Consider the following 27,291-nt stretch of genomic DNA (forward strand, 5'->3'; position numbering starts at 1 on the left):
TATCCTTGAATTCCTGCCCTTTCCCAGGCTTCAAACCTTAGCTCCTAGATAGTAAGGCTCACCACTGGTCCTGATTACCAAGTGAGCCCCATATCTTTGGCTTCAGCTTACCCCTTGTGTTCGTCTGCTAGGGTTGCTGTAACAAAGTACCGTAGACTGGGTGTCTTAAACAACAAAAAATGATTTTCTCACTGTTCTCAAGGTTAGACTTCTGAGATCAAGATGTCAGCAGGAGTGGTTTCTTCTGAGGGCTAGGAGGAAGAATCTGTTTCATGCCTCTCACCTAGCTTCTTGGGCTTTGCTGGAAATCTTTGGTGTTCTTTGGTGTGTAGGAGCATTGCCCCAATCTCTGCCTTCATCTTCACTTGGTGTTCTCCTGCATGTGTATGTCTCGAGCAAATTTCCCCTTCTTCCCAATCAGTCATATTGGATTAAGGGCCCACTCTACTCCAATATGACCTTATCCTAACTTTACTAAATACATCTGCAATGAACCTATTTCCAGATCAGTTCACATTCTGAGCTACTGAGGGTTAGGACTTCAATGCATGAATTTTGGGGAGGACACAATTCAACCTATAACACCACTCTTCAATTTCCTTCCTCATTTCTAACACCTGCATATTTCTTTTTTTAAACTTATAACTCAGCTATTTAATTTTGTTTGAGTTTACTATTTTATTCAGCAGAGGTATATATTTGAAGTAAAGGGGCAATGTCCAACATCGGCACAATCCACTCATTGGCTAGAATTTTGATCTTCCATGATTTAAATGTGAGGAAATAAAAAAAGAATCACCAACTAATATTTTAAAAGAAATTAAGTAGTTAAAGGCATGAAAGAAGGAATAAAAAATGTTTAAAAGATACTATCAATAAACAAAAGGTGGACATGAATAATAAGTGAAGAGAACTTATAGAAATGACAAATATAGTCATTGGAAGTACAAGACACAATGGATAGATTAAACTGTATGTTAGACACAACTGAAGAAAGAATTAGTGAACTGAAAGATAGATCTGAGGAGTAACAAGGATGCAGCACAGAGGGGAAAAATGAAAAAAAAAGTAAGAAAAGAAAAAAATAAGAGAGGTTAAGAAACATGGATTTTAATTTAAAATTAATTTAATTTTAATTAAAAAATTAAAATGAGGAGATCTAACATTTGCTTCACAAAGAGTTCCAGAAGAGGAGCTGGGAGGGATAGGGAGAACTGGCAATTCCCATATATGAAATGATAATGGCGGAGAATTTTTCAGAACTGAGAAAGGCATTGCTTTAGAAAATGCTGACTGTGATTAATTCCTAATTATTTAAGAGTTGACACAATTGAGTCTTGTGTCTCCCCACTGCCTAAGGAAGGAAACTCTAAGAAGATCCTTAATTTTGTGTTGCTATTTCTGGGAAAAGATTTTGTTGGGAAAGAGGTTGAAACTACTGGGTATGAGATAAAAAGACTTGTCTGAAGACTTCTCACATTTTTCTCCATTTCCAAATCACATTATATTACAATAATACAAATTATGCCCTTTTAGTAATTGGATTATATATTATTAAAGTAGAATTTAGTGCATTCATGATATCAAGCAGGTTAATGAATTAAATAATATTATAAATTCAACTTACTCATCAAAGAACATTTGGAAAATGTTTAGACTAAAGCTATGGCCATATATACCTAGGGTGTGTTTTATAATTCTTAACTAGTATGTGGTTCTTATAATGAATGTAATACTTGTTTTGAAATTTAAATAATAAACAATATTTTATACATTTTTTTGCTTAAAGTCACATTTTGTCGTATTTGGCTGCAAAGCATCTGGTAGAATCAGCATGGTGCGTATCCAATGGAAATATGAACAGGACCACACAAAACGGTTCCACTGTGTCATTTTGTTCAATGTGGCTTCACGAAAATAAACTCTTCTCACCACAAAAACTTGCTTGTCATTTCCCACTTTTTAAAATGGTTGCTTCTAACTTCATTTCCAGCACCTTATCCCTTTTCTAACTGTTGTCTACTCTAAAGTGACTTGAAGATTTGTTTATTTTGCTTTAGAATCCCTCATTCTTCATTTTTACTACATTTCTAACTATAAAATGCATATTATTAAAACATGTTGAGCCTTTGGGATAGCTTGATGTTGGTAATGGAAGATTTTTGGCTCATTCATTTAAAGTTTTGTGGTATTTGTATTTTCAGTATATTTGATATTTTTCTATGTGCTTTAACTTTTAGAGATCTTCTTTTAGCACATAATTGAGAACTGACAATTTTCTAGAACATTCAACTTAAACTTAATTCAGTTTTCTTTTTCAGTCTGTTCATCAGACAGTATATTTGTAAATATTTTTAATCCAGGAATCTTAGATTTTCTTGATGCTAATGCAAGACACAGAACTCAGCTTCTAAGCAGACATGAATTATTTCCAGATCTTCTGAATAGGTGGGAGACAGAGTAATAGCATAATGTTCCTTACATAAGCAGAAGAGCAAGACACGGGCAATCATAACAGAGTCTATTTCTTTTTTTCCCTTTTTCTTTGCTTTTTCTCCCCAAATCCCCCCAGTACATAGTTGTATATTTTAGTTGTGGGGTCATTCTAGTTGTGGCATGTAGGACGCCGCCTCAATATGGCCTGATGAGCTGTGCTATGTCCACGCCCAGGATGTGAACCAGCAAAACCCTGGGTGGCAGGAGTGCGCAAACAACCACTGGGCCATGGGGCCAGCCCCCTAACAGAGTCTATTTCTGGTTATTCACAGCCTACACTTCCTAAAGGGTAAAACCCTAAATAGGATACAACATTCTAATAAGGATTTGGTACAGAATATTGTTGACGGAAAGTTTAAATGCCTATTATCATTCATTGTAATACATTCCTGTATCATACAATTTTTTCATTTGTTTGTTTCTCAATTTCAGCACTATTGAAAATTTGAACTAGATCATTCTTTGTTGTGGGGAGCTTTTGTTGTGTGTAGGGTGTATAGTAGGATCCCTGGCTTCTATCCACTAGACGCCAGTAACACCCTCCCCAATCTGACAGTCAAAATAGTGTCCTGACATTGCCAGATATGCCCTGTGGGGCAAAGTCATCCCTGATTGTGAATGAGTGGTTTAGGGCATTATGTTGCTAACTCATTCTGCTCATGGTCAAATCTAGTCTTGTCCCTTATCTCCCAGTTGTTTTCTTTTGTTCTTAAGGTTTACCTGTCAATTGTATTTTATTCTGCATATGAATTATTTATTTTGGTTTCTAAATATATACTTTTTTGTCTTTCCATTTTTCAACTCATTTTATAGGAAATTTACCCATTTCATCAGTCATTTGAAATTTGTTTTTAACAGAACACAAACAACTGCATCTTTTCAGTTCCCTTATTCTAAACATTAATAAAGATAAGAAATGACAGGTTTATCTCTGTGAAACACACCTTGGAAAGTTGCTCCAAATTGACAATGTATCACTGATAATTGCCCTTTGAATGCAACCCTTGTATCAGTTATTTACTTCTTTAATGCACCCATTTAATGTACCCTTTAATGTACATGACTCAAAACCTACTTTTCTAAATGTCTTTAACTTTGTTTTGTGAAGCAATCAAAATGCCTTATCAAAATCAGGAGAGATTACATCTCTATTCCATACCTCTTTGGCAGAAGCAAATTAAATCTTTCAAAGTTCCTTTTTCACAGAGTCACATTGGTTGCTTGCTAGCAATTGTGTGGAATCACTCTTGAATTACACAGGACACTGTGGAGTCTGTGCTGTTCTGTGAAAATGGAGTACGCTGAGAGTGGTCAAGGTCTGTCAATAAATGCCCTTTTTATAAATTACAAATGGTGAGAAGTGGCACTTCTCTTATAGATGCAGAAAAGCTCTATGGTTGGGCCATGAATAAGCATTGTTAAACATCTTTTCTCCCAGACTTCTTCCATCCCTCCCATTCTTCCGTCATTTATTTATTGTCCATTTACCTATTTATTCAACTAACAATTATTGATCACTCACTATGTGCCAGACACTGAGAGTACAATGATGAAAACAATAGGGACCTTGCCTTCAAGTAGCAGGAAGACTGATTTGGGGAGAGGGGTGGAGGAAGACAAGTGAATAGTTATTTATATTACAATGTGCCAAGAGTAGTGATAAAAAGGAGCATACCATTACAGGAATATGTAGGAGGGGTGGTGACTGGGAGTGCTTCTCAGATGCAGTGATGTCTAAATTCTAAAGGTGGAATAGGAATTATTCTGGGAAAAAGTGGGAAAGATATTCCAAGTGAAAGGAATAGAATGAAAGGAGCCATGATTGGAGAAACTCAAATGGTTCAGTCTAGAAGGAAAGTTCTCCACTTTGATCAGAACTAACTTGAGCAGAAGGCAGTGAATATACTAGAAGACCACCCAGGATTTATATAAATATAGTTAGTGTCCACAGATCATGACTATTTGTTTTTCCTCCCAAATTTCTGCTAGTAATGGGAATGTCTAAAAATTGCCACATCATTTTTGAGTGAACATTTCTTAATGGAAACATGGATAGTTTTCCTAATGGAATATCAGCAAAAAAGTTGTTGCCTTAATGCCTCTACTTTCAAGTAGGCATTAATTTATTCTCGTATTTCCTTATGTTTTCAATACCACATTATGCTATTTTATACCAATTTTCTTTTTAGGAAGATTAGCCCTGAGCTAACATCTGCTGCCAGTCCTTCTCTTTTGCTGAGGAAGACTGGCCCTGAGCTAACATCTGTGCCCATCTTCCTCTACTTTGTATCTGGGACGCCTACCACAGTATGGCTTGCCAAGCGGTGCCATGTCTGCACCCGGGATCCAAACCAGTGAACCCCAGGCCACTGATCGGAATGTACAAACTTAACCGCTGCACCACTGGGCAGGCCCTATACCAATGTTTTTAATTAAGTCATATCTAGTGAAAAAAGAAGGTAGCCACTACATAACCACTGTTTAAATCCCAAGGAAATTAATGCTCCCTCTCACTTATTTGCAATAGCTATACTCTTCTTTCTCCATACGTCCTTTTTCTTTTTTTACTTGCTATTTTCTAATTCATTCTTCTTTTTCCTCTGCCTTTAGAACTTCTGCCTTCATCCTACCGTATCTTGTTAAATACCAGACTAGATGACACTTGCTATTAACAGGATAAAGAATTAGATCACAGGACATAAATAATCTTCATGTCTGCCTGCAGTTGGGCAGAATCATTTCTGTATTATTTTGTTATAAATTGAGAGCAAAGATAAATCTTGCTCATCTTTGTTTAGTAATTTGAAAAAAAATAAGACAAGACATTGATCACTACTTCAAAATAGGCAGCAATTACTGTCATACACTTTGCTGATAAGGAAAGGGGTAAAAACAGGCAGTGGACTTGCAGAGGGTTTGTAGTAAATCAAAGAACTATCAATAATCAAGCTTGATGCATTGAATTGACTCTGGGTGTAGTTTATCAATAATATATAAAATATTCCAATTATATTCTTTCAAATGGTCCTTTTTCTAGTTGAAGAAACACGATACATTCTTTTACATTTCAATAATGACATAGTTGATATTTCCAGAATTTGCATTGGGAAGATGCAATTCACCATCATAAAGTAACTGTCTCAATATCATAAGCATGTGCTGCAAAGCCTCTCCTGGGAAGAATTGGTTCACACCATTAGGCATTAATATCTAAGGTAGCCTGAGAAAAGAAGTAGGATGTCCTAGGTTTTGTGATAGGCAGAATGATGCCCCCAGTCTCCGCAAAGATGTCCATGTCCTAATCTCTGGAACTGTGAATATGTCGTATTACGTGGCAAAGAGACATTAAGGTAGAAGACAGATTTAAGGTTCCTAATCAGCTGACCTTAAAATAAGGAGATTATCCTCGATTATCTGGGTAGTCTGATGTTATCACGAGTCCTCAAAAGGGAAAGTGAGAAGTAGAACAAGAATCAGTGTCAGAGTGGTGTGATGCGAGAAAGACTCAACCAGTCATTGCTGGCTTTGAAGATGGAAAGAGGCCATGAGCCAAGGAATGCAGGCAGCCTGTAGAAGCTCATAAAGGCAGGAAGATGCCGTCTTGCTTGGAGCCTCCAGAAAGAAATGCAGCCTGTTGACACCTTGATTTTAACCCTGTGAGACACATTTCAGACATCTGACCTCCAGAACTGTAAGATAATAAATTTGTGTTGTTTAAAGATACTAAATTTGTGATAATTTGTTGTAACAGCAACAGGAAACTAATACACAATTATAGAGAGGGAGTTGGGATGAGATGGAAGATTCATCCAAGTGGATTCAGCCATTACAGCAATTCTCTTCTAATTTAGAAAAAAAATATGTAAGAAGAATTAGAGCATTGGCGTATCAAAGAAGATCTCTTCTAACTAGACACATACCCTTTGGTAATGGCAAACTCAGACTTAATGTAAACTAAATACTCCTGAAGAAGGACTTAATATTTTGCTAAATTGAGTCAACTATTGTCATTTATTACTGAATTTCCTATAGTCAATTATTTTTTGGCTGTTCTTTCTAGGGGGAAGAAAATATGACCATACTCAAACCTATTGACAGCTGATTTTTTTTTTTTTTGGTGAGGAAGACTGGCCTTGAGCTAACATCTGTTGCCAATCTTCCTCTTTTTGCTTGAGAAAGATTGTCCCTGAGCTAACATCTGTGCCAATCTTCCTGTATTTCATGTGGAATGCCACCACAGCGTGGCCTGAGGAGGGGTGTGTAGGCCCACGCCTGGGACTGAACCTGCCAACACCTGGCTGCTGAAGTGAAGCATGCGAACTTAAGCACTATGCCACCAGGCCGGCCTCTGACAGTTGATTTTTGATGATGCTATGGCACTCACTGGATCAATCATCACACACTCAGGGTACGTTATGAGTTCAATACTTCCTGTTTGGAATTTTTGTTGTCCTGGTTTTCCTATGCTTTACAGAAATACTGCTTTCTAGGATTCTGTTTTAGTGGGAAATGTTAGTGTTATTTACTATAGGATCCCCAAGGAATGACACACATGAAAACACTTGAAGTCCCATGCCACTTCAGTGCAGTTGGGCATAAAAACTGACACAGACGTTTAGAATATTTAGCGTCACTTTCCAAAGCTAGTCCATCAATATTCCTAACATGCACACCCCGAAATATATGTGCAATCCATGATGTCTTGTTTCAATAACAAAGTGTGAACTTTAAGGTTTGTGGAGCATATTTATTTTCTAACATGTTATTTTTCAGAAAAGGAAAGCATTGGGGCTGGCCTGGTGGTGTAGTGGTTGATTTTGCACGCTCTGCTTCAGTGGCCTGGGGTTTGTGGGTTCGGATCCCCGGCATGGACCTACACACCACTCATCAAGCGATGCTGTGGTGGTGTTCCACATACAAAATAGAGGAAGATTGGCATAGATGTTAACTCAGGACCAGACTTCCTCACCAAAAAGAAAGAAACAGAAAAGCATTGAAGATTTCTTGCTTGTAGCTAGGAAAAAGGTACTCTATTGGCTCTGGACTTGACATGAGGACACTTTCTGGAATGTCAAAGTTACTGATTTTTGTACTTGTGTATCACAGTAAAAATAAGCACCTGCTTTTTCTTTTAACCCCAATTACTTCATTTTTCTTGCAAAAAATTATTAATGTAGGTTCATGATAGGTATGGTAAATTGATTGAAAAATTGGTTCCAATTCTCTATTTTTTCCTGTAATAATACCCTTTGCAATATGATTTTATAACATCTTACATCAAGAAGTAGAGTCTGTCCCCCAACCCCTTGAATCTAGGCTGGCCTTGTGACTTGCTTTGGTCAAAAGAATGAGGCTGTAGCACCAATTATGCAATTAGCTCTTAAGAGGCCTTGAGCCATTCCACTCCTTTCTCTTGCACATCTGTCTCCACTCTGAGAATAAGTCTGGGCAACTTGCTTGAGGATGATAGATCACATGGAACTGAGTCAAGGCGTCCTACTCTCTAGGAGCCAGCACCCAGAAGCATAAGCAACACCCATAGTTGACCTATGGCTCACAAAAGAGGTAGGGGGAGCCCAGACAAGACCAGAAGAACTGCTCAGCTGAGTCCAGCCTAAATTGTGGACCCGAAGAATTTTCAGATAAATAGTGTTATTTTAAGCTGTTACATTTGGGTTGATTTGTTATGTAGTCAGCAATAGCTAACTGACGCAATAGGTTTTATGGAGGTCTGTGAACTCTCTGAAGTTTTGTGTAAAATTTGGTGTGTATGTATGTTTTTCTGGGAAGAACTTTTAGCATTTAATAATCCTCAGACAAATGTGGTCCAGAAAAGTTTTATATATCATTGCCTTATTGGTTTAGTGATTAGCTTAATCACATACCAGATGTCAGACCAGACCCATTGAGTGAAACTACTTAGATTCCGATGAAGACAACTTTTTGTTAGAGGGAGAGTAAAAACAAAAAAACCCATTTCTTGTGTGTGTGTGTGTGTGTGTGCATACCTATGCACACTTTTGTCAAGCGAACTGGAAATCTTTGGATCTCTTTTCTAGGTATATGCTAACATATAACATATCACCTATTATGTGGTAATTAAGTCTTTTACACATTGCATATGATTAAATGCTAGTGTATTAGATTAAAAGATCAATTTGAAATGCTAATACCCTCATAAGATTGCCACTGCAGACTACACGTATCTTCTTCTTTGAAGAATTTGCTGTTAAAATACTTTCATTATCCGGGGCCGGCCCAGTGGCGCAATGGTTAAGTTCGCACGTTCCGCTTCTGCGGCCCGGGGTTTGCCAGTTCGGATCCCGGGTGCGGACATGGCACAGGTTGGCACGCCATGCTGTGGTGGGTGTCCCACATATAAAGTAGAGGAAGACTGGCATGGATGTTAGCTCAGGGCCAGTCTTCCTCAGCGAAAAGAGGAGGATTGGCAGCAGTTAGCTCAGGGCTAATCTTCCTAAAAAAAAAAAAAAGACTTTCATTATCCATGGTTTAGGATAATCTCTTTCAACCCTGGCCACATCCTCACTCTGAGCTGATACCCTCCCCTCCTACTTCATAGAGAAAAGGTAAATCATCAGAGGGGAACTTTCTCAACTCTTGTGTAGGACAACAATTATGTGAACTAAACAGAACCTGTAACATATGACCCATTGCTACCTAATGAAGCTAATGGAAGTTTTAGCAATTGTTTAATTGTTCTAACATCGAAAAGCTAGTTGTTTCTTTTTCCCTGGATCTCTGTCCACAAGTTTATGTGGTATGTCATTTTCCTCTGATGTCTGTGGTGTCCTTTGGTGAGCTGATGAGGCCAACACACAGGGCTCTGCTTGAATGCATAGCGTTTGCTCTGCACTTATCTACCATGTGCCAAGGCTTGCGAGCCGTGCATTTTCCCAAACTCAGATCTTCTGGCTCATTGTCAGTCAAGTCATGCCAGAGCTGCTAGCCAACAAAAGCATATAGGGAAAATAAATTTGTCATAGGAAAAGTACAGAAAAATGATCACTTTCGGGCAGGACTACAGTAAGAACACTGTTAGACTGCATTTCACTAATGTTAAAAAACAAAATGCCTTGCCAAATATCTTTTCAATTTTTTTTTCTTTTGGTGTGTGTCAATTAAAGCAAAGTGTTTTGATATTTTCACAATATAGTTAGACCCAAATTCGGTTATACACAGAAAACCATAGACATTTGCAAGAGTTGTTTACCTAGTAACCAAGATGGTTATATTTTAGCCCTTCCCCCACTCCCAACCCAACAGTTTTTGCTAGTCAGCTCCCAGGTGTGAGTAGTTGAGAGATGGCGAGGGGGGCGGGGGCGTTGAATTTCAGTAAAGCATAGCAGGTGTAATGGTGGTCTCAGAGAAACACCTCCTTTCTTTTCACAGAAAAACAGGTCGTTTCACTGAGAAAAGAGCTGGGTTTTCTCCAGCACTTGCACCTTACAGCTTCAGATACATACCACATGGAGAGGATTTCCAGAAGACGACAGAATGGCTGCTATAAACACCTAGTGGCTGGGATTGGAGGTTTCTATCAATTCTTTGTCTTTTCTCCAAGGTAGAGCGTAATAGTAATAATGTCTCCCTTCTTTTTGGCTCTGAAATTACTTTGAAATGCAGATAAAATGATAAAAAGGAGGTAAGACAATCTACAAAAGATTGATTTTCTAGATATTTAAATACTCTTTTTCAAAGACAACACTGTATACTCTACATGCCTCTGTCAGATTATAATAGATTTTGTCACCCAAAGATATGGAATAGAATAGGACTAGAAATCTGAGGTGTCCTTCAGATGCCATATTTGCCACAAAAATAGTTTTCTGATGTTTCTATAACAGAGACTTGACAATCTGGTGGGCTCATATTCCAACGCTGTGAGAACCAGGCACCTGAACTTCCTCAGTGAGCAAAGGATAGAGGGCAGAGGAGGTGGTGCCCACCACCCAGTAAAAAAGAAAACCAAACACACAAAAGTCCGTACAATTTGTGAGCAGTTATGAGAGTCCCTTTACCCTTTCCATATTCCCTAAGTCACATGCTCTTTTGTTACATCTGCATCCTTTCTCTTCCCCCAAACGGCGGCCATTTGTGTTCATTTTCGCTAGATATTATCTGTATGAACATTTTGGATTTGCAGGATGGGAGATCCACACGGTGGTTTGTCCCGATCCTCATGTCTCCTTAAGGAAGGCTATGTTTATTATGTATTAGTCTCAGAAGATGAACGTGATTTTGGGGTTGCTGTTCTGCTTGTCCTGGGAGGTACGTGTTGGAATGAAAAAATCCCACACAACGAGATTAGGCACAAGCTGAGGTCTGAAGTTGCATGCTCTGTTTCCTTTCATTTTTTTCTTTTTAAGAAAATGTTCTCAGATTTCCCTCTTGCATTGACCCCAGATAGTCTTTGGAGCAACTTATAATTTTTCAGTTCCTCCACCCTCTGTTTTTGGATTGCTTTTGTTTTCTAATTCTTGTCGCCACTTAGTTATTTACTAGTGGTTCAAGAAGTGTCATAGAGCAGCAAAGTTATTTGCTAACTACATAGTTACTGAGGCACACACGTAAAACGTATACACACATACACTCACACATCAAATGGATTCTAAGGTGACAGGAAGAAAATCTACAATTGGTCCAACGTAGCTAAACTTGTTTTGACAATTTCTTCCTTTGGCAAAAAGTACTTTTTAAAGTTTCTGTAGTAGATGAACCTTGATGCTTTTTCTTTAAAGTGTTTTCTGCTGTACAAATATGGTCAACTATTTTTAAACTTTCCCTAATCTCTATTTCAACTCAGTATTTACTTTAGGGCTCACTTCTTTCCTCATTTGTAGGAAATTATCTACCAGTTTAGAAGTAAGAGTGCATACAAAGCTCGAGTCCTCAGTACAAACTTAGGTCTCTGAACTGTCGTCACTGACTCTAAACTTGATCTAAAATCCAGAGATGTAAAAATGTTCATATTTATGAAAAATTGAGGAGAATCATATGTTTATAATTTGAACTATATTTTAAATGCTGTAGAATTTGGGATTTAAAAGAATTCTATGGTGAATCTTTTGTTTGTTTGTTTTGATAAGGAAGATTGGCCCTGAGCTAACATCTGTTGCCAATCTTCCTCTTTTTTTTTTCTCCCCGAATCCCCAGGACGTGGTTGTATATCCTGGTTGTAGGTCCTTCTAGTTCTTCTATGTGGGATGCTGCCTCAGCATGGCTTGATGAGCAGTGCCATGTCTGTGCCTAGAATACGAACCAGTGAACCCTGGGCCCCTGAAGTGGAGTGCATGAACCCAACCACTACGCCACCAGGCTGGATCTTCCTTTTTTTGTTTTTTTGTAAAGAGTTATCTAGAATCTATTTCGGTATAGATCCAGGCCTTTCTGTATTGTTGGCTTAGGTGATACACACCTCTTATGCAGACTCCCTACCACCTAGCTAACAATAGCTACATTGTGAGTTTCATGTTGTTACTTACAATAACACAAACACTAAATTCATCTGCCCTGGGAAAGTCTAGGTCTCAGCCCAAAGTGGTCCAAATCAAGTTCAAACTTTCTTGGAACACTTCACCTTCAGTATTAACATAACATTTATACCATGATTCATAATAAGTTCTTACTCATTTTAACTTAAAATGTTTTGGACTACTTACCATTGTGTAAAACTGGCACAATAGGAAGAGGCGCCATGTTCATTCTGTTCCACTCCAGCACACCCAGCGTGGCTCTAAGGTGGCAGGCAGGGTTCCTGTTCTTCAGCCACTCATTCATTAACATATTTAGTAAGAGTTTTTTTGAGTGCTTACTCTGTGTTCAGCACTGTGCAAGGTGCTAGGGACAAAGAAGGCAGATTCTTTCTTCAATTATCTAATAATCTGGGAGGGGATAAACATGGAAACTCCTAAATATAATAAACGCTACCAATGCTATGATTGAATATACAGAATACAGTTAGGGCCCCAATGCATGGGGACGTGGTGTCAGGAAAACTTCATAGAGAAGGTCACATTTGAAGAATATCCTGAAGCTGAGTAAAATGTTCACCAGGAGAGGAGAAAGGGCATTCTAGACAGAGGAAGCAGCATGAGCAAAGGCATGGAGGCGGGAAAGGGCTTGGGTTTTTGGATAACTGGAGATGTTTCTTATGATCGGTACTTGGAGGGGGCATTAGGAGGCGAGAGAGGTGAGGTTAGAGATATAGGTAGAAGCCAGATTGTTTGGGGCTCTATATGCCATATTTAAGCATGGAGTTTATTTTGTAGACAGTCAGGAACCCCCAAAGAGTATTAGGCAGAGGACTGATGTGATCAGTTTAGCAGCACAGTGGATAAAAACTGAAGAAAGCAAGACTTGAAGCAAAGAGATGGGTTAGGTGACTATAACAAGAGTCTGGGTACAGAGCGATGACAACTTGAATCAAAGCCACAAAAGTCAGATGAAGGTCTTGTAGAGAAATACGTGACAGGACTCAGTCATCAATTTGCTGTGGTATGTTAGGAGAGGAGATAAAAGGAAGAGAACAGTATAAGGTGATACTGGGCTTTTGACTTGGGGGATAGCAAATAATGCCTTAATACCAGAGTACGATAATTTTTGGTTACTTGTTGATTGATCTTGAGTCTTTACTTATGCCCCACACAAGTGGCACACCTTGTTCGCCCATGAGAGCCTTCACTGTGGGCAGAAGGAAGCGAGTCTGATGGATGTGAGTCAGGCCTCTCTGGTTCTCACATGGCAGACAGATTTCTGCTGTACTTTTTAAGCTAGAGAACTAATGACTTCCTCAGTGACAGAAGTACCCAAGGATCTCTAGGATCTGCTACCTCTGCTCTTGGCCAGCCTCCAGCTGAGGTCCTCAGGCTTTTGCTCTGCCCAAACATTTCCAACTCCAGCCTCTACTAACCCAATGCCAAACTTTTTATGCAATATCTTGGCCATTTCCTCTTTCCTTTCCTGTCTAGGCGTATAGCTGTCTTGTGGCCAAGCAGTCTGTAGGCAGCAGTGACTACTGCAGCTGCTAGGCTTGCTGGCCACACGTCCATAAATGTAGTCAACAAGGAAACAGTAAGCCAAACAGTCTTAGACAGTTGCTTATTCATGGCACAGCAGGCAGTATGAGCCTCATGTCTGCATCAGTTCCTCTTATTCTCCAAGTCTTACGGGCAATGTGGAGCAGACCCAGTGAACGCTAAGCATACATTGGTCTGCCAGAGCTGAGGAACTCTGCTCGAAGGAACGCTCCAATCTTTTAAAGGTGCTGCTAGCAAAGCTGCCAACCTTCGCCTTCAAAGGAGAAATTATCTTTATTTTTCTGTTCAGGAAATATCTGTCCTCTGACCCAGAGAGAGACACTGCCTTTATCTTCCAAGGTTGTTTGCTGTACTAACATCCTTGAAAAGATAATCTGAGATGTGTAACTAAAAATGGCTTGGAGAATTGCCTCCCAACAATAACTCCCATTTTTACCAGTTAATGGTGGAATCAATGAGTTTAATTTGGGGAATATTAAATTTGAGGTGTTAATAGGGTGTTAAAGTAGATACCTCTTAATATACAGGCAGTAAGAAATTGGCTATACGTATTTAGAGTTTCAGGGAAGGGGTTGTATCCAGAAATTGATTAGATTTTCATCCATATGGGTGGTATTTAAAGCCATAGAAGATGGGGTTATTCAGAGAGCATATAAATGAGAGGAAGGTGATGAGTAGAAAGAACCTTGGGAATTACCAATGTGTACATGACTAGGAAAACAGGAGCAACAGAGGAGTTTAAGAAGGGATGGTCAGAGAGGAGAAAGAGGATTAGGAGAAATTTACACTTTAGAATTCAAGAAAAGGATACATTTCAAGAAAGGAGGAGGCAGTAGTATCAAATACAACAATGAGGTCAAATAAGGTGAAAGTTGAAGAATCTGTTGGCTCTAGCAATTTTGAGGACACAGGTGACATTTGCAAGAACATTTCAGTGACGTGGTAGGCAGAAAAGTTTGATTGTAGCAGTATAAAATATGAGAGGGAACTAAGCTTGCAAACTGCTTTTGAAGTGCTTACCTGGAAAGGAAGGAGAAAGGGGTACAGAGAAAAACAAAACAAAACAAAACATTTTTTAAGGTGAAAGAAAATTTCAAGGAAGTGTGGCTAAGGGAAACGAGGCAGTAGAAGGATTAGAAATGTAGGAGAGGGGCCGGCTCGGTGGCTGAGTGGTTAAGGTTCCCTGCACTCTGCTTCAGCGGCCTGGTTTCACGGGTTGGGATCTGGGTGTGGATCTACTCCAATCATCAGCCATGCTGTGGAGGCATCCCACATACAAAGTGGAGGAAGATGGGCACAGATGTTAGCTCAGGGCAAAATCTTCCTCATGGAACAAAAACATGTAGGAGAAAGAAGAACTAATTGACACAGCAAGATCTTCCTCTAGTAAGGAGGGTGTATTCGATTCCTATGGTTGCCGTAACAAATTACCAAAAACTTGGTTGCTTAAAACAAGAGAAATTTATTCTTTCACAGTTTTGGAAGCCGAAGTCTGAAATCAAGACATAAGCAGGGCCACCTCTCTGGAGTCTGAGGGGTCGGGGAGAGCCCTACTTTGCCTTTTCTAGCTTCTGGTGGCTGCCAGCTTCCCTTGGAATTCTTTGACTTGTGGCCTCGTCACTCCAATCTTTGCCACTATCTTCACATCGCCTTCCCCTCTTCTGTCTGTTTCAAATCTCCCTCTGCCTTTCTCTTACAGGACACTTGATATTGAATTTAGGGCCCACCTGGATAATCCAGGATGATCTCCTCTTCTCAAGATCCTTAACTCAATCCCATCTTCAAAGACTCTTTTTCAAATTTACAGTTTCAGGGATTAGGATGTGGACATATATTTTTAGTGACTGCCATTCCCCCCACCCCCACCCCCCCCCCCCCCCCCCCCCGCAGAAGGGTTCAAGAGTAGAGGTAAAGGGATGGGTCTGGAACTAGCAAAGGGATATGAACAGACTAGAGAAAGGAAATTAAGATAGGGATGTGTAGAAATTGTAGCTGGTGGGTCAGAAGCCAAGACAGTTCTCACCTGGAAGCGTCAAATTTGTCTATGAAGCAGGAGGCAAGGTCATCTGTTCAGAGGAAAGGCAGTAGGGATAGGACTGAGCATAGGGGAAAAAGAAATATTATAAAAGCCAAGGGTGTAGGAGGAGAAGTTGACAAAGCACAGGTAAAGGGCAAAGGCAGGAGCTAAGGTGCTGGGGACTATCTATTTGCAGATCTTACATTTGTAGACTTGACCATACCTTTATAGAGCCTTGGTTATATTTTTCATCAATATTGTGCAGTAAAACAAAACAACTACAGAAACAAACAAAGCAAAGCAAAACAGATGCCCATGAAAATGAAGCAGCAGGCTGCTAACTTAGCCTAGACAAGGCCAGCGAATTCAGTGCTTTCTCATCGTGAAACCTAGGGAAACACTGATGGTGACTAACGCATGGCCAGAATTAATGTGGGAGAGAAGGGAATGAAAGCCTTCAGTCATTGGGAGCTCCATGGGGAGCAGGGCAAATTGAGCTGAATTTTCTTTGGCTTCTGATCTGAAGTTTCTCCAGAAAAGGCTTTTCGAGGAAATGAGAGAAATGCCAAGAAAGGGAGTTTGCTAAATGTGGGGTAGATAAGCCTCTGAACATACTGTACTTGTCCAAATGATCAAACCATAGGAACAAACTTCACTCTGTAACTTTAGCCTTATTATCACTTAAAAAAATTAACATGGGGGTATTTGCTGGGCACCAGCCATGTGTTGGCCTCCACGTTGCCCTGAGTCCGTATTTGGTGGAAATAGTGCCAGCATTTATCTAAATGACTCCAAGCAAGTTCTGCTCTTTAGTCTTCCCACCATGTACCGTCAAACCCATGTCCAAATATCCAGACTGTTTTAATGTGATCAGAAGAAGGGGTCAGAAAGTTTTCTGGCATCCTTCATGTATAAGTCAATCATTTTAAATGGAATCTTGTTATTTGGATTAATGGAATAGAGATAAGAGATGAGAAGGAATTATGTGTTCTGAGTCCATGATATTCATTTCTTGGTTCCTCAAGTTCCAAGCTAAAGTGATGTGGGATATAATACACTGTAGTTGCTAGATTTCATATTATGTATATGTATCTCCCAGACACCAGGAACCAATGAGTGACTACGTATACCTTATAGTAGTGTTCCTCAAACTTTAATGTGCATATGAATCTTCTGGGAATCTGGTCAAAATGCAGATTCTGTAGGTTTGAGGTGGGCCCGAGATTTTGCCTTTCAAACAAGTTCCCAGATGACGCTAATGCTGCTGGTTCAAGGAATATATTTGGAGGAGCAAGATGCTAGACTATTTAAAAAACTTGTAGAATACTTAGACGGGATCCAAAAATATGTGTATTGGTAACTGTAACATTGGAAAAAATCATAGTTGACAGTAAGCTGGAAATGTTTCCCTTATCTTTTGAGAAGATCTATATTTTTTTAGTCCCTTAGCTTTCTCTATGGTGAGTATCCAACAATTAAGAGGAGCCAAAATATTTACTCTAAAATTTTGAGTGAGAAATTTCTGAGTTTTGATGTTGAATGGGCTCAGTAAGTACATCTGTAAGAATGTATAGGGTTTTTCTTTCCTTTTTTCTTTTCTCTGTTCTTTTCTTTTTAATATTAAATCTTATGAAGAAACTGGACAATCTCTTGAGAAGGAAGAGTTTTTGTTTTTGTAATCAGGATTTTAGTAGTACTTTTGGAGACACTTTTACTAAGATTTGCTAAACTACTTACAGATTTAGCTTTCAGAGAGGATCATATTGGTTCCTCACTTAGTATCCATTTTCTCTTCTTTTCTTTCAGAAACTCAGTTTTGTGAAAGAATTGACCCCTCTGCCCCCTGACACCATGGACCCCCAGGATAACTGACACCTCCCCCGCTCCAACAGTGGGTCTGCTTTATTCAAGGGTAATCTCATTCCTTTTGCCATTGGTGGTTTAGGAATGAAATATGGAAGCTTCTCAGGGAGCCTCTAGGGCACATTTTCTTTCTCCTAAGAGAGATCCAATCTGTACTTTATTAGGACATGAGCTCTGGAACTACCGAAGTCATCTTGTAGTCAGCCTGAAGATAAAGCTGAGAGTGGAGAGAAGGATAGAGCTGATAACATTGCTCGCCACTGACTTAACCAATCCTATAGCCCTCGCTACTTTTGGACCTTTTATTATGTGAAATAATTTCCACTTTTTAGTATTCTGGCTAGTTTGATTTGATGTCTCTGTTACTTATAACTGAAAACATCCTTCTTTTCATCTTCACCCCAAATAAAGATGAGAAGGACAAGACCTGGCGACAGTCATCTCTGGATGAGTATGTTCTTAGAATCCACAGGAGTATCATAATGCAGTGAAAATTTATAACCATCTTATTAAAGCCATGTAAATTCAATTGGGTTACACTGAAATAACCAACCACATTGATTCTCCTCTGCTGGGTGAATAGATGATTTTCTTTAATTTTAATAGTTTTTCAAAAAAGTAGTATTTAAAAAGTCAGTCTTCAAATTACACTGATAAATCTTAGACCTTAGCAAGTTTCTAAAACGTTGATTTATTTATTTTTATTTTCCATCTTATGTACTTTGTGTGGCTTCTGATGAGTAGCCCTAGATTATTCATGACTGCTTCTACTGTGAGTAGGTATATTTTAAGAAAAACAAGTCACTAGCCACTCTTTCTGCACTTTGAACACACACATCGCCAGAGTGGACACTGTACAAATGTGAAAAATTAGAACTCACATTACAGTTCAGGCCTCTGCAATGCTTTGACACTGGCTTCTCCCAAAAGTAAATAGTCTTAGTTTGTTGATCATTTTTTCTTAAAACTCCATTTGTGAGTGTTATGAAACATTAAATAATCTGTACATTTGCACTGCTGAGTATGATGCTGTGCGAAGCAAAGGGGTTGAAGAATGACTTCTTTATAATAGCATATGGCAAATCTCTCTAATGAGAAGCCATTTACTGCATAAGTCTCCTACGTGGTACTTGACAGCAGGTGTCTGGAGAAAATCCTGTGAACATTTTCAAGTATACTCTTACTGGCAATTGGCAAGAAAAGGTAAAGATCTGAATGTGGAGGATTGAACCAGAAAGGAGAATAAAATGCAAAATGATAATGAAAGAGAGAGAGAAAAAAAGAAAACTTAAAAACCCCAGCTCACCAGCTTGTTTCTACATTAAGGGAATGTATAAATAACTCCATCAGAGGGCACTAAACATGACATATTACCTACATGGAAGAGAAAGGTCTTATTGTGCTCAAGCCACGAAGTTACCTAAGGCTCCTTTCTCAATAGAGAATGGTTGCAAGTGACTGGCTCACGTCAGTGTGGAGTTTAATTAAACCACTCAACACTGGTTTGCAGAAGCTGAGAATGAAATTTATTGGGGGAAAATATTCATTTGGACAAGTTTTACATGAGATTTTTGCATCCCATGCTTAATGTCAAATGTAGGGCTGTCACTTATAATTGTTTTTGTGCACTGAACAAAGGCACCTGGTCCAAGAGGTGAGTGGGGGCTGCAATCAAAGCCATGTTGCACTTGCCAAGCTAAAACCCTGGCTGAGGGCTACATTTGCTGGGAGTCAGAGTGCTTTTTTTTCATCCCACAAAGGTACTTTCTTTAGTTAAGCCATGTGCTCTCTCTCTCAGGTGGCATCTTTTACTAATGGGAGGGAGGGGCATCTTTTTTTTTTTTTTAATGGTGCTTTTTCTAATTTGTCCACCTAGAGGAGACAGCTCTTTCCTCTTTGGCACAAGGCACGTATAAGCTAGCAGCTGCCCTGTTCAAGAAGGAAGACTGAGTCTGTGCTCTCAAAATTGGACCATAGGAAAAGACTAACATAGAGGGCAATTGGGCATTTAGCTACTAATCTGTAGGCAGATTATTCTTATACTATGAGAACTCCTATTATTGAAGGGTAGATGCGGCCCTGGTATCTGCACGCTATTCCAGGAATTGCCTAGTCTGCTGGTGAAAGTCAATAAGCTGCAGGAGGGAGGGATAGGCGTGTGTCCCTGGAAGGTGGACTCTATAATCCTTTTCTTCCATTGCCGCCCAGTGTTTTCTGGTCTGGCTGGTGTTAGGAATGTAAAGTGAGCAGAGTTAATGGGGAACATTTTTTCTTTTATTCCATATGACTTATTACACTTTACGTATGCCTAGAAAGGAAGTGAAAACAAAGCAATCAAGAGCAAAAGGAGGGGCTGGCCCCGTGGCTGAGTGGTTAAGTTCGTGTGCTCTGCTTCAGTGGCCCAGGGTTTCGCCAGTTTGAATCCTGGGCGCAGACATGGCACCGCTCACCAAGCCGTGCTGAGGCAGCGTCCCACATGCCACAACTAGAAGGACCCACAACTAAAAATATACAACTTTGTACCGGGGGGCTTTGGGAGAAAAAGGAAAAATAAAATCTTTTTTTAAAAAAAAAGAGCAAAAGGAAATCATAGTCTTCTTCTTATCAAAGTTTTAGTGGGGGTTTTTAACTCATTTATTAATTCTCTTTCTTTGTCAGTGTCAAGAGACAAAAACGTATTCCTCAAATAATTCTATTCTTTACTGATATGATCAGCTTTATTATTTCTCCAGTTATTTGCTCGTCTTACTTTGTGAGAAGATCGTACCTTTTTGTCCTGCAGTTCCCACCCCTCAAGGAGTATTTGTCCTTGTCCCTTTGGGGTTGGGTTTAGCCATGTGACTTCCCCTCATGGCACATGGAAGACAGCATTATAGCCAACCATTTAATTTCATTTATCACATCTGCTCAAATATCCCCTTTTTGACTAGTCCCACTCCAGCAAGAATTCCTCCCACCCTTGATATCTGATCACCCTCAATATCTGATCAAATAATTCCTCATCTTCCATCCTTGATATCTTATCACCCTATCTTGCCTTCGGCAAGAATCTTATTGTCAGGTTAGCAAGAATCCCCCCTAACCTTGATGTCTTCCTCTTAGTAATTTTCCATCCATTGACCTCCTCATTCTGCTCCTTGACTGTAAATCCCCACTTGTCCTTACTGAATTCAGAGTTGAGCCCAATTTCTCTCCCCTGTTATGATAGTCTTCACACCTATTGCAATAGTCCTGAATAAAGTCTTCCATTTTAACAAGTGTCAAAATAATCTTTTCTTTAACAGTGCTCAGCCACAAAGGAGGGCATATTGTCCAATGACTTCTTTAGATGTAGTCAGGGAGGATAATGAAAAAGGGAGGGCTTCTCAGAGGGTAGAGCCAAGAGTGATGGAGAAAAACGGACTGAAGAAACACTTCCAGGAAGTAGAGCTAGAGCCGAATGTAGGAACATTTCCTCCCCACAGAGGAGGAGACTTTTGCAACATTTGCCCAGGGGATTTTAGAATTGCTATTGATAAGTTTCTGCCATCTAGCTCCCATTCTTCCCCTTTCTGAAGACTGTTTGTTACCGTTATTTTATTCCTGAGCTACTATTATATCTTGCATATAGAACTTGTGTTTTAGTTCATGTGTCTCTGAAGACAGGGTAGACATATCCAAATGTGAAACAGAGACTATCAGGAGATCCTGGACTTGAAGCGTGCTTTCATAATTGGATGGAATTTTGCATGTGGAGAGGGGGAAAGCAAAGCTTCATGATCCAGAGGATGAACTGTGGCAGCTTGTGTCATTGTCCCTTCTCTATTTATTCTCTTCTTCCCTCAAGAAGATTACTCATCATCACCCATTGCCATGTGACTTGCAGTAACCCTCCCCACCAGACCCTGCCATCATAGGAGGGTATATTTTGTGGAAACAGCAAAGACCACCCAAATGAGAACAAACAGAGGCCATTTATTCAGTTTGCTATACAGCAAAGCAGTCAGCCTCCATCGCTTACGTTTGGCAGAGATTCAAAGGCAGCAGGGGAGTGGGAGAGCTATTTCATAATGGGAGAAAGGGAAGGCTTCAGGTGTGCTGATTGGAGGCTATTGGCATGGGGAAGCTGGAGGTGGGCTAATTGGAAGTGGGGAATGGTATGTGATTGGTTTGGGAGCATATTTGGCTTTCTCTGGTTGATCCTGAATTTGAAGCAGGGACAGAAAAAAATCTGGCAGTCATTGACCAAGTCCTGACCATCTGGGGCCAATTGCTACAGAGGTTGTGGTTTGGCTTCTTGGGCTGGTTGCTGTCGAGGTTGTGGGTCAGAGTTTTATTACATAGGTCTGGCCATTATCCACTTGCATATTCAGTCTCTCCATTTCTTTGTCTCATTGACATTGAGCTTAGCAATGGGACTTCTTTGGCCAATAGAACGTGAGTGGGCATTAAATATGTCACGTTTGAGAAGGTTTGAGAGGCATTGTGTCCTTACCTCTGGCCCTCTTTCCGCTGCCGTGAGAATAGCATGTCCCACATAGGGGCTGCTTTTTTAGCGCCTGTGTGAAGACTCACGGGGCAGAGCCACAGCCTACCCACTGCCAAAAGCACAGCTGCAGTGGAGCTGGAGTCCATTTGAAATGTCAGCGAGAAAATGAGCTTTTGTTTTGTAAGCCGTTATAAGCTGAGGTTCATTGTTTATGCAACAGAGCTAACTAATGCAGTCATCCTCTAGTTTGAATCAGAGACTCTGATAAGGGATTGTTCTGCTTTAAGGAAAACTTAAATAAAGAGTTAAAGGCATGCTTTTCTATATACTAAGAAACAGAATATCTGCACCCGTGAATAATAATATTGATAACAGTAGCTACTCTCTATACTTAGTGATTTTGAAATCTTCATGGGAAGAAAATATAATTCACCAGAATTCCTTTTAAAAAAAAGAGAGTTGTCTTTGCTAGAAAAATACTGCAATGACTGAAGGTGAGCCAGTGAGAGGATGGAGGAGTGGGCAGAACTCCTCCTGGTAAGTGGAGGGAGGGTGTGTTGCTGTTGTTGAATCAGAGAGAAAAGGGGCCTAGGAAAAGAAGCAAACAGAAGGGAGAACCAGTGAGGTGATGGGAGACCACAGTGCTCAATATAATCCTCCCTGTGGGCCCTTCCATCAAATCTCAAGTACATTTGTGAAATGTATGCAAAGTCTGGATCAGGAAACTTGATGGGACTGCAAAGGGGCTGGGCTGCCCTCCAGATTGATATGCGGAGGTAGCCTGGTGGATGCAGAGATGTAGAGGCACAGATAACGAGGGCCATGAGCCACTGGAAGTTACAGGAAGTTGTGGGAAGGGCTTTTAATGGTCACAGGTTGGAGAGTTGGGACAAATTCAACTAGATTTCGAAGTCTTAGAGTGCTCCTGCTGATAGACAAATCGTATTAACAACGCCTCCGAGTAAATGGTATTCCCTTTCACTGCTGAGGAAATTGAGACTCATAGCAATGATATTACTTGCCTTGAATCACACAAGTAATTTGAACAGCTGGGATGAGAGTCTGATGTGAATTCTCCAAAGACTGTGCTCTTTGTTCTCTTATTCTGGTTCTGTGCTAAATTTAAATTTTGATGATAAATTTACAGCCTCTCAGAAAAATTTTAATAAAGGTAATTATTTATGGAAAACTTAAATTTTTCCTTTATTAATGAAATTCTAGCATTGTGCCTTCTTTAACATATTCAACACATCTTTTTAAAAACTGCATATTGTTCATGTCGCTTCTGGCTTAAAACCCTGTGGAGGTGAAGGATCAAGTTCAAATCCCTCGGGTCGGCCCGGTAGTGCAGCGGTTAAGTGTGCATGTTCTGTTTCGGCTGCCCGGGGTTCGCTGGTTTGGATCCCGGCTGTGGACATGGCACTGCTTGGCAAGCCATGCTGTGGCAGGTGTCTCACATATAAAGTAGAAGAAGATGGACACGGATGTTAGTTCAGGGCCAGTTTTCCTCAGCAAAAATGAGGAGAGTTGACAGCAGTTAGCTCAGGGCTAATCTTCCTCAAAAAGAAAAAAAAAAGTTCAAATCCCTTGCCAGGGCATCCAGACCCAATGTGACATGGGCCACCCAGCTGCCACTCAAATTTCAGCTCACGCCACTCTGCCTCTGAATTCCAGCTGCACTGGCTTCTTCAAAGGCGTCACTATACTCTTGTATTTACCCTTTTCCTAGAAGGTTCTTCTCACTACCCCCATCCCCTTGTCAAAACAAACAAACAAACTTGCATGGAACTAAACCCTACTCATCTTTCATATTTCAGTTTAAGTATTTCTCCTTCAATGCAACCTTTCCTAACTACATGCTCCCTCTCTCCGGATTAGGTCGTGTCCTCTTTCTTACCTATTCTCATAACTCTTTGTCCTTCTTCGTAAGTACTTGTCTTTGGTTGTAACTATCAATCTCTGTGATCGTTAGTTTAATGAGAGGCAGTAGAGTTGTAGTGGTTATTTGGGAGAGTGACGAAGCTACATTGCCTGTGTTCAAGCCTCAGGTCTGCCATTTATTAACAGGGAGGGCCAGGCCCGGTTATTTAAGATCTCTGTGTCTTGTTTTCCACTTCTGTGTAATGGGCATGCTATAATAGTGCCTACTTTTGGGAAAACACTTTCTCTACACTCTCACGCAGAACACTTCTGACACCAGATGTGTGTGTTTTTTCCTACAACAATGCAATTCAGTTCTTTGGTGGACATCGACTGGATGTCCTACAATTTAACTTAATTATATGACACTAACTGCCCAGAGTTAGGTCAGACCTCACACGTTAAGAGCTCAGTCCCACAAGACCTCCTTCCCTTCAGATACCAGTAGAAAGTAGTGCTTCCTGAGGTTACCTACAACTTCTGTCTGATTTGGCTACAGAGATTCCTGCAACCCTTGCCTCAGGTTTGATAATTTGCTAGAATGGCACATAAAACTCCAGAAAACATTTGTGTACATTTCTTGGTTTATTATAAATGCTACCGTTGAACAGCCAGATGAAGAGGTACATAGGGCAAGGTCCAGAAGTATCCTGAGTACAGGAGCTTCTGTCCCTGTGGCCCTGGGGTGTGCCATCCTCCCTGCACATGGATGCATTCACCAACCTGGCAGCTCATCAAATCTCATCTTTCAAGAGTTTTTATAGAGCTTTATTCTCCAGCTCCCCTGACCCCCTTTCCTGAAGGCCAGTAGCTGTGGCTGAAGTTTCCAACTCTCTACAGTAATGTGTTGCTTAACAATGGGGATATGTTCTGAGAAATCCGTGGTTAGGTGATTCCGTGTTGTGTGAACATCATAGAGGGTACTTACACAAACCTAGGTGGCATCGCCTACTATACACCTAGGCCATGTAGTGTAGCCTATTGCTCCTAGGCTACAAACCTTATACGATGTTATTGTACTGAATGCTTAGGCAATTGTAACACGATGGTAAGTATTTGTGTATCTAAACATGTCTAAACTTAGAAAAGGTACAGTAAAAATACGATATAAAAGATAAAAAATGGCATACCTTGGGGCTGGCCCCGTGGCCGAGTGGTTAAGTTTGCGCACTCCACTGCAGGCAGCCCAGTGTTTCATTGGTTCGAATCCTGGGCATGGACATGGCACTGCTCATCAAACCACGCTGAGGCAGCGTCCCACATGCCACAACTAGAAGGACCCACAATGAAGAATATACAACTATGTACTGGGGGGGCTTTGGGGAGAAAAAGGAAAAAAATAAAATCTTTAAAAAAAAAAAATGGCATAGCTATATAGGTCACTTACCATAAATGGAGCTTTCAGGACTGGAAGGTGCTCTGGGTGAGTCAGTGAGGAGTGGTGAGTGAATGTGGAGGCCTAGCACATTACTACACACTACTGCAGACTTCACAAACACTGTACACTTAGGCTACACTAAATTTATAAAAAAGTATTTTTCTTTCTTCAATAATAGATTAACTTTAGCTTACTATAAATTTTTTATAAGCTTACTTTTTTTAAAGTTTGACTCTTTTGTAACAACACCTAGCTTAAAGGACAAACACATTGTACAGCTGTACAAAAATATTTTCTTTCTTTATATCCTTATTCTATAGATTTTTTCTATTTTTAAAATTTAAAAATTTTTTACTTTTAAAATTTTTGGTTAAAAACGAAGACACAAACAGATATTAGCATAGGCCTTCATAGGGTCACAATCATTAATATCATTGTCTTCCAATTCCAAATCTTGTCCCACTGGAAGCTCTTCAGGGACAATAATACGCATGGAGCTGTCATCTCCTATGATAACAATGCTTCCTCTGGAACACCTCCTGAGGGACCTGCCTGAGGCTCTTCTTGAGGAGGTGTCACTCTTTTCAGAAATATGTCCATGGTGGTTTGCTTGGTTAGTTTCTATTTTTCATCATAGATTTGCTTGTAAACAGATAATGTACCATAAACATTCCTCTCTATTAATGAAAACCTTTTGGTGTTGGGGTCCATGTTTTCATGGTTTTTAAGGAGGTTGTTGATGTTTGCAAAAGCTTCTGCTAAACCCTTCACTGTGAATTTTCTTGGGGGCTCTTCTTCTTTTTCTTCTCCTGCAGTTTCCTTTTCTCTTGCCTCTTCTTCAGCTATGTGTTTCTGTTCCAGTTCCAACAACTCCTCATTAGTCATTTCCCCAGGAACCATGTCTAGGAGCTCCTCAATGTCATCCTCATCCACATTCAGGTTAAAGTTGTTTGCCATCTCAAACACAGCCTGGTTGATTTTTGTAACCTCCTCATCCTCAGTAAATCCTTTGAAGTCATGGACGAACCTCTTGAGTGTCTTCTTCCAGATGCCATTCATACACTCCTTGGTAATATCACCCCAAGCTGTAGCAAGAAACTTGATGCAGTCAGAGATGTTGTAATCCTTCCAGAATTGCATCACTGTCTTCCTCAGTTGCAACAATAGCCTGGGGAAAGATCCTCCTCAGGTAGTCCGCCTTAAAAGCTGCTATAACTCCTTGATCCATCGGATGGATCAAAGAGGTGGTGTTTGGAGGGAGAAACACCACTTTGATACTGGGATGAAGATCATCAATAAAAGGAAGATGTCTGGGAGCATTATCAACAATAAGCGAAATTTTGAAAGATGTGTTATTCTTCAAGTAGTACTTCTTCATTTCGATGGCATAGCAATTCAAGAGGGCATCTTGGAAGAGGAGCTGTGTCATCTATGACTTCTTATTGCCCCTGTAGTACACTGGCAGTGCATGCTTATTAATATGCTTGAAGGCCCTGGAGTTCTTACTGTGCCAGATCAGAGAGGGTTTCAATTTGCAGACTGCAACATTGTGCTCAAGCAGTACTGTTATCCTGTCCTTAAAAACCTTGAAACCTGGCATTGACTTGACTGCCTTATGGATGAAAGTCCCTTCAGGCATTCATTTCCAGAATAGGAAGATTTCATTCATAGTGAATATTTGCTCTGGCAAGTAATTTTCCTCCATAATCAGCTTATCTAGGGTTTCCAAAAATTCTTCAGCTGCCTTCACATCAGCACTCACAGACTCACCACTCACTTTCGCATTATGTAAAGAATAACAATTCTTGAGTCATTTAAACCACTCAAAGCTAGGAGTAAATTCAACCTTGTAGTCGATTCCAGCCTTCTCTTTCATCACAAATAACCTTTTTGCTTTGGCTGTGATTGTCATGGTGCTGAGAAAGATACACTTCTGTTTATGGTCTTCAATCCAGGTCTTTAGAAGCTTCTCCATGTATGGTATAGGCCCTTCTTGAATTTTTGTTAGTATCATTGCCTTCAATGAAGCTGATCATTCAACCGCTTTCATCACTTTGTTTTTGTTCTTCAAGATCATAGCTCTGGTGGAATG

General features: G+C 40.1%; 1 protein-coding gene across 2 annotated transcripts in view; it reads left to right on the forward strand.

Annotated features, from left to right (window-relative positions):
- Window positions 1-27,291, forward strand: part of ANAPC10 (anaphase promoting complex subunit 10) — a 187,383-nt gene that overhangs the window by 132,702 nt on the left and 27,390 nt on the right. The window contains exons 6-7 of one of the 2 annotated variants that reach the window (XR_011435030.1): window positions 9,907-10,047; window positions 17,377-18,720. The exons of the other annotated variant lie outside the window; for it this stretch is intronic. The gene's annotated coding sequence lies outside the window, so the exon portion shown is untranslated. Of the gene's footprint in view, window positions 1-9,906; window positions 10,048-17,376; window positions 18,721-27,291 lie in introns of those variants that run through there. 2 annotated transcript variants of the gene reach the window in all.

Source organism: Equus caballus, chromosome 2 (assembly GCF_041296265.1).
Source record: "Equus caballus isolate H_3958 breed thoroughbred chromosome 2, TB-T2T, whole genome shotgun sequence".
Taxonomy (NCBI): domain Eukaryota; kingdom Metazoa; phylum Chordata; class Mammalia; order Perissodactyla; family Equidae; genus Equus; species Equus caballus.